Source organism: Artibeus jamaicensis, unplaced genomic scaffold, assembly GCF_021234435.1.
Source record: "Artibeus jamaicensis isolate MK-2021 breed Jamaican fruit bat unplaced genomic scaffold, CSHL_Jam_final contig_3243, whole genome shotgun sequence".
In the NCBI taxonomy this organism is placed as follows: Eukaryota; Metazoa; Chordata; class Mammalia; order Chiroptera; family Phyllostomidae; genus Artibeus; species Artibeus jamaicensis.
The window spans coordinates 396,170-407,899 of record NW_026521766.1 but is presented as its reverse complement, the minus strand read 5'-3'; the positions used below and the strand labels follow the sequence as shown (position 1 = coordinate 407,899).

The window sequence follows — 11,730 nt, the reverse complement described above, 5'->3', positions numbered from 1 at the left end:
ACCCAGAACAGTTTCAGAATACGCCAGTCAGGGGTACTGTCTTTCAGAAAAGCAGATGTCCACTGACCAGCATTCCCCATCATAGTTCAGCATTCCAAACATTTCCCACTCATCTGTGCTTGGTTAGGCAGGTCTCCACAATTCCCAGCTCCACCAGCCCTGCCACTGTGTTTTCCAGGTAGGTTTCCCAGTGGGTCTCCGTTTTTTCTCCAACTCTTAGTCCCAAAATGCATGTCTAAACTGTATGGCACCTCCTTACACACCAGACCACATGGCTGAATCCCTCTACTTCATGGCTCCATCCTCATAGCTGCCACTTACTACTGACTTCATGGTCAATGGGACAGCCCTTCTACACCCCTTCAAATGCATGGCCACTTTTGTTAATACATACTCAGGGTATATATTTTAATTCTCTTCCAACTCAATTCAACAACACTTTTTATTTCAGAGAGTTAGTGTTTATTTATAATCATCCTTATATATGCTCTTTTTATAATGCACTCTATTTCTTTCTGTATCAATGTTTCCATCTGATGTCATTCATATTCTGCTTGAGAATAACTCTTTAATACCATATTTAGTGACGGTATGCTAATGATAAAGTATCTGTTTTTGTTATTCTAAAATTTCTTTCAGCTTCAGTTTTGGATAATGTTTTTGTGTATATGCAGTTCTGAGCTGAAAATTTGTTGGACATTGAATTCTAAATCAAAAATTGTATTATTGGGGTGACATTAGTTAAGAAGATTATATGTTTCAAGCACATAATTCTACAATACATCATCCGTATATTTTGTTGTGTGTTCACCATCCAAAGTCAAATCTCTTTGTCACCGTTTGTCCCTCCTTCATCCTCTACCACCTTCCGGTCTCCCTTTCCTTCTTGTCACCACCATACTGTTTAGTTATTTTTTCAGCACATTGAGTATATTATTCTTTTGTCCTCTGCCTTCTATTGTTTCTGTGGAGAATTCTATTTTCAGTCTTATTGTTCTTTTGACTTGGGTTTTTATTTTCATTTCACTACTTTTATGATATTTTCTTAGTTTTAAATTTTAAATAGCTTTACTATGCAGTGCCTGAGTATGGTTTTCTTCTTGTGATTTTTCGAAATTGAATATGTAGGTGGGTGCCGTCTATCAATTTTGTCATTTTCCCTGACTTACCTTTTCAAGCATGGCTTCTGTTTCATTCTCTTTCTTTTCTCCTGGGACGTGTTACACAGTTTTTAACACTTTTCATGATATTTTATGTTTCTGTTATAGCATTTGCTTTATTTTCCATCCTACTGTTCCCTTGTATTTATTTTGGATATTATTTTTTCCTGATCTATCTAACTCTCTTTTAAGCTCCATTTAATCTTTTATGCTCTACGATTCTTAATATCAATCACTATATTTTTTCGGTTATCAAATTTTCATTTGGTTTTTTTTTACTTTGCCATACTCTACTGATATTTTTGGTCTTGTTTTGTCTTTCAATGAATATTAAAGGAGGAAGATAACATACTTTTCTAACATGTATTTTATGTCACTGAAGCTAAAGCAAACATCGTGTTCAATGGGTGGAAACAGCCTGCTTGATGTGAATACACTGAGTACAAGGAAAATAAATACTGTCATTAGAATTTCAGACTTTGGAATTTAAATAGGTGCTAGTGTTCTTTCCTTTCTTCATGTAAGAAAAGAAAATTTCTTTAAAAATCATTTGAAGCATGGACAAAAATACATACTATAGTTATTTTTTAGAATCATTCTATAAAATCTTCATGATTCATATGATACAAGGGAAGCTTCATTTCAACCTATAAGAGAAGACATTCCAGCTCACACGGTCTCATCAACCAGGAGAATGTTGGTGGCAATCACAGTGCATGAATGAAAAAGCTTTTTCTTTACACAATAGTTATCTTGTATGCCTACTTCTGCTGCTACCCTTGGCTCACCTGTGTTCAAGTCCATACCCACAAGTCTACCCGATTCCCAAAGTTCTGCTTAAACTTTAGTGTCTCCTTAAGATCAAAACTGGAATTCTGAGCAAGAAACTCAGGAATAATGAGTAATGTATCGGCAAGTACTTAAACTCCAAGTTGGGCCCTACCCTTTACATTTGCCTGGAGTTATACTTAATCAGGGCTTGTGCCATTGCCACTTCCACTGCACCAGTGCCTGGAGCTACACAATGACCAACAATAGCATTTTAATGGCCCTCAAGCTGTCTCTTATCACATCTTTGATTTGAGTGAGTGCATGCTTAATGGTACTTTGACCAATAATGTTTTAGAGTAAAGATTGTTACATTTTCCAAAAAAGATTAACTTGTCTTCTTTCGATTATACACAGAGACAAGTCCTGCATAACCCAAACAATCAGGACTGAGGTCATCAAAAGAATTTAGAGCTACCCTACCATAAGCCCCTGTCAGTTTTTCCATTTATTTCTCCTTTTAGTTCTGTATGGAGCTATTATATCCTTTTGTGTGTGTGTGAAAACATCTAAGGAACATGGGCCAATTCCCTTTTGATTAATAACAACAAACTTTATCAGAGTCACTATGGTTTTTCTTCTTCGATTCTATTATTTTTTAAAACTCTATCTTCAATGATGTTTGTTTCATTTTTTACTAGTTTCTCTCATTCTCTCAACTCCTGAACTCTGGAGGGTAACAGCTAGAACTTGCCCTGACTTGGTGGGTAGATTGGTTGCAGTGTCATGTCAGACAACAAAAAAGGTGTCGGGTTTCATCCCTGGTTGGAGCACACATGGGGGGAACTGACTGATGTTCCTCTCTCTAGCTTTTCCTTCTTCTCTCTCTAAAAACAGCAATACAATATCCCTATGTGAGGATTTAAAAATGCCATAATTCACTGCTGTGAATGCAGGCATCTGCTACTTTGTTTTTCCTATCAGGTTGCTGTGCCCCATGGTCCAAAACAATATCTCTGATTAAGATCGTATTGGTTTCAGATTTATGTTTTATCTCCATGATCGCAACCATGAAGAAGTCAATAGGTTCATCTTGTTTTTTAATGGCCAAATGGAGTCAATTACAGACCCTGTTAACACCTCAGCAAATTCAGCATGAACTTTAGTACAAAGAGATGTTCTGAACACATAGTGAGTGTTTCTCTGTCCATCTCTTTGCTCACTTTGACTTGTTCCCAAAACTGAAGTGCCTTTTGTTTTGCAGCTTCAGATCTTTCTGTTATTATTCTGAGATGAAGACCGTCAAAAATGTAGGGATCCACCCGTTTCAGCAGTTCTCCAATGGTTAGACATTGGAGGTGGTACTATCCTCAGTTATGCCACCCTGGGCTGCTGCTACTTTGGCTATTAAGGAGGCTGTTAGGTATAGAATTTGCATTTCATGAAGCAGCACATGACTGTCTGTAGTAAGCTTGATGTCTCCACACCAGAAACAAGCATCTTCATGGTGCCCAGAGGCTCCAAGGTGGTCCTGTGCATGTCCTGCAGTCCCTGGCCATGATGATGTTGAACAATGTTGTCTGGTCTCAGGCCACCTTAGCCTTGGGGTTCAGGATCTTCATGGCCAATATAGCTCAGTCAGAAGAAGAGAAGGAAGAGACTCAGCAGCTTGTAGAATGCCCAAAGCCAGCTCAACATGGCCTGGAGGTGTTATTCGGTGCTTCTGGAAAAGTTGGGCACCTCAAATTCTTAATGAAACCTTTTTATTTCTTGAATGTATGCAGTGTAGACATTTTATAGTCTATGGCTGAAATTTTCATTGTCTATATGCATGTGGTTTCTTTATATTTTCTTATTTGTTCCATGGTTTATAGTCACATAGTTTAATTTATTTTGATTGAAAGTTTTAAATAAAAAATTTAAGGCTTTTGAGTTCATTATTATCTTTCTCTGAAAATGGCTGAGATTAGCCACTAGAAATATCAGATCACCTTAATCCAATAAAAGACTAGTGTAAATTCAAACTAGATTTTTATGTTTGGGAGGAACACTTTATTTCTCATTTAACCTTACAGCTAGGATTTAGTACATCAGTTTCCAAGGCAAAGCCTATGGAATGAATAAGGCTTTGTTCAATTCTTCCCATCTGTTTGATGCCATGTGTTTTGTTCAAAACTATTTTCAGTTTATTAACCTGCTATGCGTAGGCAAATGTCTGCTGGGGAAAAGCAGTACTAAATCCTGGGTACACATGTGTGCATCTTGACTCTCAAGACCTTTGCATCACAATTTCTCATTGCCTTGGAAGATGTCTATTATCTTCACAAATGCATACGTATACCATATATGTGCACACACATATACATATGTGCATACATATGTGTGTATACATATGTATATATGTATATGCACACACAAATATATGATATAAAGATAGTCTGTTTGTTTTTAAGGAATCACTATTGTAAACCACTAGCTGTCTACTACAAATTTACACAAAGTGAACTCATTATATTTTGACACATACTAAATGTAACATATTTCAATATTTATTTTTTTTATAAATGACTAGTGTCAATTAAGTTCTTGAGCATCCCTATTAAAGCATAATTTCACTTACTTCCATTTCTTCCTCATTTTTCCTTTGACACTACCAATCAAGGGTGCTTGATCAAGATTTTTAAATTATATATATTACATAATTTTGTAGATTGATAATAAATGTGGTGGGTTTTGGTTACTTGGATCAATAGAAGAGAGCTCCCTCTGCAGGATTAGCCTTATTCAGAAGTGTTCTCTTGCTTCTGTTGGAACTGAGCCTTCCTTCTATAACCCAATTCTATCTTCTGCTCTTGATCATCCAGGGGTTCTTCATGATTTCTGGTTCACTGAGGATACCACATTCTGTTTTACAGACAAACCATGGAATAAATATAAAAAAAATATAATCCCTTCTGCCCCTGGTTGTGAAGGATGGCTCAAACTTATATGTGTCATGAACCAGAACATTCACAATGTTTAAGTTAAGGCAGGTTTTTGTTTTTGTTTATGTTTTTGTTTCCATCAATATTTATTCAGAACCTAGAGAAGAAGCATTCCATTGTACTCATTGTTTTACATATAACATGTATTTTTGACCAAAGAGCAGGTTCATTTTAAACATAGAATTATTTTCACCCATTGAACGGAAGAATTTGTTATTGTGTAATTGTGAAATACAAGTGGATTTTTTTAACATTGAGTAAATGAGTTTATCTGAAATATTTTGTTTTTCATTTGTTGTAATAACATACTCCATTTTTTCACTCACTTGGCTATGTATCTCCATATAAATATTGTTTAGATGTAAGCTTTGATAAATGCTTTAGGGGCTGGCTCTAACAATCAGTTAAAATATTAATGAAACAATCCTGAGATTTACAAATACTTCCTAGCAAAGACATAAATTTATTGATAGTACGATGTGTTACTTTTTGCACACTTAGAACAAAAATTAACATCTTACTAGTTTTCTTTACAATTTTGATAATTTTAGTTATGATATTATCTTCTAAACACAACTTGAACTAGCTAAGGTTTTAAAAACAACATGGTGAAAATCTCAAAGAAAATAAAATGTAAAACTCACACAATGAGAATTCCAACTTTTGCTGGAAGACTACAGTGTACATGTGATGAACACAAATTACAAAAACAACTTTTTAATCAATTTGAGTGTTGCTGTAGGAAAGAAAAATAAATACGCTCATACACAAAGTAATGTCTTGACTCTTGTTGATTATTGCAAACATGTTGCCATTTAGCAGTAGACATGTTTTTAATGAAAAGATTTATTTTTTTGCATGGAAATTGGTAAATGTATAGATTCTGGAATGCGGTCAAAATGTTCAATGCGGTCAAAATGTTCATCATAACATTTTGACCACATTCCAGAATCTATACATTTGGCCTTTGATATTGCTTTTTGTATAGGTGATTACAAGCACATTTTTAAAAACATCTTATTGTTTACATATCATTCATTATTTTATATATTTGTGTAATGCATTTTCTGTGAGTAATTTCTGACTCTGCTTTTGCAATAATTATTTTCAAGAGATTAGTTATTTTGACACTGTATTTGCAAAGATTGGCAGTTTAGAGCAATATGTTTCAAGTTACTCAACTTGAACAGTCAATCATGTACATATGAGATGTCAGGTTTATTATTTTTACCTCATAATTACATAATTTATTAGAAGGCATGTCAATATACCTTTTAACTAAAATACAACAAACATTCTATGAAGAAACATCTAGTACAGTAGTAATTTTTCTTCTATTTTTTAAAATTAAAGAAATAATTTGCTACATAAAATCAATATTGTTGAATTGCTATTAAATCATCTAGGCTATAGAAAGGGAAGAAGTTTATACTAAATACATTATACTGATATATAGTTATATTAGTGCTGTATATGATATACTGTTATTGTAAAAGATTTCCAAGTATATTTTCTGAAAGAACAAGGGCAAGCATAGCCGTGACTTCTGCAGTCCACTCTCAAGCTTGAAAGAGGCTCAGAACACAGATCTTTGGACACATACTCGCAAGCAGACAGACTCGACAATACCACCGTTGACAGTGTGCTAGGCTGACCTTAAAGAATTAATTGGAAGTTACACCACATTAAAGATGTGTCAACTACTTTAATAGGTATTGTGAGAGGGAAAAGCATCTACTAGCTCTCCAGTCCTAAAGACTGTGTGGGTGGGTTAATGAGATGGAAACCCAGCAGCCAATTCAAAAGAGGCAACATTATTTTTTCTCATCTTATTCAATTTTCAAACTAAGTAGTCTAAAGACGGATTATTTTTCCAAATGTACTTTCAAATTATGCTAAAAATGAATCTTCTGGTTTTCAGTAAATAGTTACTAATTTCACTAATGACATGTTTTTTTATTTTTTGTCTTGCTTCATAATTTCATGTTTAATGCTATTTTTTAGGCAAATAATTATTTCAATGACTACTCTATGTAAATGTAAGCTACCAGAAGCTAAGAAATGTCAGACTGCTATGTCTACTTTTAGACTGGTGAATTTAAGGGAAGATTATACATATACATACATACATACATATACATTATATATATATAATTATATACATATGAAATTACATATATAATTCCAGAAAACAAAAGTATGTTATCTGAACTTTAAATTTGGGACACTATTCACTCAAAACCTTTGGTACTTCCTATAATTATTTGTTTATTAATAGATGTTTCTAAGCTGCTGGCTTCTTTACATAACATTCACAACCACCCTTGAATCATTATTGTAATATCCAGGTGTCTATGTGCTTTTTCAAACATTATGAATATCATTGAGCTTATAAAACTCCGGACCAAAATGGTCATTTTTTTTTTACCATGAAGGCTATTCATATGGTAAGTCCATTAAACCCTAACAATAATTTTAACAGGTACAGCTCACTTTATTCAGCTGTATTTCTCTGTGATTTGAACTTACTTTTAAAATTTCTTTTAACTCTCCAAATTCTTTTATTCAATGGAACTGAAACATTTGATGGCATCCTAATACACAAACTCAAGTGTGCTACAGGCAAGATGCATAGAGACCTTGTCCCTCCAGCAGCTGTGGGTGCTGCTGTAGAATGGATCCGCTTATTCTGTATCCAGGCTTCAGTGGCAAGTTCGGGCTTCCTTGGAGGCCAGCACTGCAGGGGCCTGAGCAGTCCTTCTTCTTGAACAATTGTGCCAGCACCAAGGAGAGTCTCGGCATCACTCCAGTCATTTCTACCCTCACACCCACACAATGCCTGAGAAAGCTGGGACAGGCGAGGCTTGGAGAGCCTTGGTAGGTCTACTAGTCTTAACATTTCTAAATCGTTATTTGAATGGATGTGACTACTGTGCTCTCTTGATTATTCTTCACACATGCTATCTATCGTGATAATTTGGATTCAACTTTTGTTAGCAAATACACTGTAGTATTGAAAAAAACAGAGACTGACTTTATTAAAATTCTTTCCTGGTCTACCAGGTTTATAAATTTAAATCATGTAATTTTTTAAAAATATTTATTTATTTATTTTACAGAGAGGGGAAGGGAAGGAGAAAGAGAGGGAGAGAAACGTCAATGTGTGGTTGCCCCCTTACATGGTCCCCAATGGGCACCTGGCCCACATCCCAGGCATGTGCCCTGACTGGGAATCGAACTGGCAACCCTTTGGTTCACAGCCTGCACTCAATCCACTGAGCCACAGCAGCCAGGGCAAATCATGTAATTTGTGTTTAATTCATAGTGTATCTATAAATAGGTTGTAAATGTAATTTGATGCACCAGCTATACCTGTGCATTTTAGATAATTATAAGAAATATGTGAGCATCCATGTGGTAGGATGAATTGAAGAAAGAGAGACAACACAAAAAACTTTTCTGTTTTACATCATAGTGCTTTTTTGTATCTTTGTGGCATTTTGAGACTAGTGGAAAAAACATTTTGAATACAATGGTGCCTAAAGTACATTATATATGAATGTACAACACAGGGAATTCTGGTTGATTAGCAGAGCATGCCGGTTTCAAACTATGGAAACATGGATGCACCTATTATTTTGACTGGCAGATTCATGTGTATTTCCATGATTCTTTTTACCTTTCACATCTTTGGAATCTTGTGAAAGCATAATCAGAAATTATATTTTTATGAGGTGGCTAGTTTAGACTCTGGGCACCAGCATAAACAGGCACAATTCTTTGATCACATAGGATCTACAAAAATGCTATAAAAATACAATGTTGGCAAACAGGATAAACTAGAGTAGATAAAGATTTCTAAAAAAAACTTTTCTGTGTATATGTATGTGTGTGAACTCGAAATAAGTCAATATGTGGAATCTTTGAATCTGTAGTACAATGATATATTTACAATTGCCACATGCCTTACAATTTCATAGCCTCAATGGCTGGGAGTGGAGAGGAGAGAATAAAGATAATACCTCACTAATGAGGTGTTCAGGGCGGTCTTCAGGGCTGTCCTCATCAAAGTCATTACCATCATCTTCTGAAAATTATACTCAAGTCTTTAGGATATATGAGATGTTTTTATTTAATACAACTTATTATGATCTTGAGGGTTTTTTTTTTACCTTTTTAACTAGGAAGGATTCATCTTTCTGATAAATATAAGAAGGATATTTTGGTGAAGGCAGTCAACTTCCCAAGGCATTAACTTTTTCATGAAACAAGCAAATGTTTGGATTCTTCTCATGCCATGTGTCTGCTTCCTATTTTTATGGCAGTTTTTTAAAAGAGCTTTTTTAACTGCTGTTTTTCTTCTTTTATATCCTGGAGGGAAGGAGAAAACAAGCTTGTATTTTTTTTTTCAGTTTGGAAAGAGAAAAGTATTCCCCCTAACAAATATATTGACAGTCAAGAGGTCCGGAGAAGATCAGTAAGCCAGAACTGTGAAAGACATAAATAAGACATTCTCTGGCCCAAGGGATGCAGCAGATATATGCAGTACACGCTCCATGCTCAGTTTTAGTTTCCTGGGGGTGGCGTTTCTTAAAGAGACTGACAGGATTTCTTTCATTTGTTCTTTATTGTCAGTTAGTGGTATACATGCAGCTTCCTGCACTGTAGTAGGTCTGATTGTGAAAACAGCAGTAATGATATGATTATCTGGGGAAATTATTAACAAGAAAAGGGAAATTATAAGAATTGTTGATGCATTGTTTCTGTCTTTTGTGAAAGAATATGTTTTCACAAATTAACAGCCAACAAAGATGTGGGTACATGGTGACCAGTATTTATTTGGTTTATTTAATAAAAACTAGTAAACAATCAAAAACCCAGAAAGGACAAGAGACTTTAGGGACAACTTAAAAGAGGCCATCTTATTGCTAACTGCCTATTACCACTCATATTTTATTAATATGATTATTATAATGTTTTCTTAAGTATTTGGGAATGAGGCATTGTTAGTGGAAAATGAGAGCAGGAAAACTATGATTCACTTTTAAAATAGTCTGGTACACAGAGAAAAACATATTCTTAATGAGATTATATACTGAGCAATAAAAAAGTGTTGACTCTTGGGAAGAAATGTACATTTTATCAGAAAATGAATTAGTTTATTCAGAATTATAACCAAAGAGGGATCTATTGTCTTTAAAAACAACTAACATATATTTGTAGAATTTGTATTTATGATTTTATATCTATATCTATATAGTTATTGAGTAAAAATATCAATGATTAGCAAAATTCTGAATGAATTCTTAGGTTTTTATCTTACAGAAAAATTAAGCAAAAAATGACAATTTGTTTTTTAAACTGAGCTGTAGTAAAAGTCTGACAAAAGAAAATTAAGGTCAGATTTATGGTCATTTCCCCACTGACATCTTTTCATAGTTTCTACAGATGATACCTGCATGTGAATGCATGTATATCTTCGTAAATATTTTAAAATGTGTTAAATTTGTACATTTATGACATTTAAATGCCATCAAAAATAAAATTCAGTATGAAGTTCCCTCCTAAAAGAACAATCAGAAGATTGATAACTATTTAGATAACTATAAAAAATAAAGAAAAATCAAAAATAATATTTTATAAAACAAAACAAGAGATCATTTTTCCAATAAAACCTGCAACATAGAAAAATTAAACTTTAGAGAAGAACTCAAATCAGTGCCATAAAAAGGAGGTGTATAGAGGCATATATGATAAGAATTTTGAGTACTTTATGTTTTTAAACCTAGTATATTTAAATTTATGTGTTTTTCACTATTTTGAGTCTTTATTCAGTTTTATCTGTTTATACTACAACAGCATACCTTGTCATTAAATAGTTTTACAAAGTATCCTAATAGATGAATACAATTTCTTTCATTCAAAAGAAACCATAGTTTCCTGACATATTTTTAATATATTTCCCAATGTCTTGATGATTTTGTCTAGTCCACTTCATATGCTCCTCATACATCATCAAAGAGTGTCTTGTTTGTTGCAGTGGTGGAATTTAGTAGCTAAACGTTTTTGTAGATAGATTTAGAGCTGTCTTTTAAAAGAAAAGAGAGGAAGAGGAAAATACAGGGAGAAATAGACAAGAAAGAGACACTGAGCTGTCACTAGAGTAGCAAAATCACATTCTGCAGAGGTTGATGTAGTGGCAGAACAGACTTTAAAGAGCATGCTGATTTGCATACCTACTTCATTCTATTTGCTTTGTGTGTATCATCTCACTGAATCTTCTCAAGAATCTAATGATATGGGCACAGTAGTTACCTACTATTTGTGGCTGAAGAAGCTAAAACTCAGAGTCTTTGGAACCAAGGTTATCTGAGTCCAAAGCGTGCACTTTAAGTTATTCTAGCAAGTTACCCAACTAAGCCTGCATTCAAGGAATGGCAGAAACAAGTGGGAGAGTTAGTGATTCCTGCACAAGTTTCCATTTGGGACAGCTGGTTTATACTGACATCATAAATCCTGGGATGGAAGTAATTTTGAGAGGTCACCTAATCCATTCACCCTGCCTTTAACTTTCCTGACAGATGAGGAGCAACCTTAACTCTCTACCCCTTCAGAAGAAAGTGCAGCTTCCTTCTGTCCCTTATTCCTGGATTTAACAACCCCTAGTGCAGGAAATCTCATCTTTTTTTCCCTCCATAACATAAATCCTACTCAATGCTGTTTAAGCTTGTTGCCTTTTGCTCTGCTCTTTCGAGAACATATAGTGATGTTTAAATAATAGAATTTCCTATACTTAAAAACGAATACTGAAAATGTAT

The 11,730-nt window shown here is 34.3% G+C and overlaps 1 pseudogene; it reads right to left on the bottom strand.

Moving 5' to 3' along the window:
* Positions 1 to 1,802: 1,802 nt before the first annotated feature.
* LOC119047246 (T-complex protein 1 subunit zeta-like) lies at positions 1,803 to 7,811 on the bottom strand (annotated as a pseudogene).
* Between the last annotated feature and the right edge of the window lie 3,919 nt (positions 7,812 to 11,730).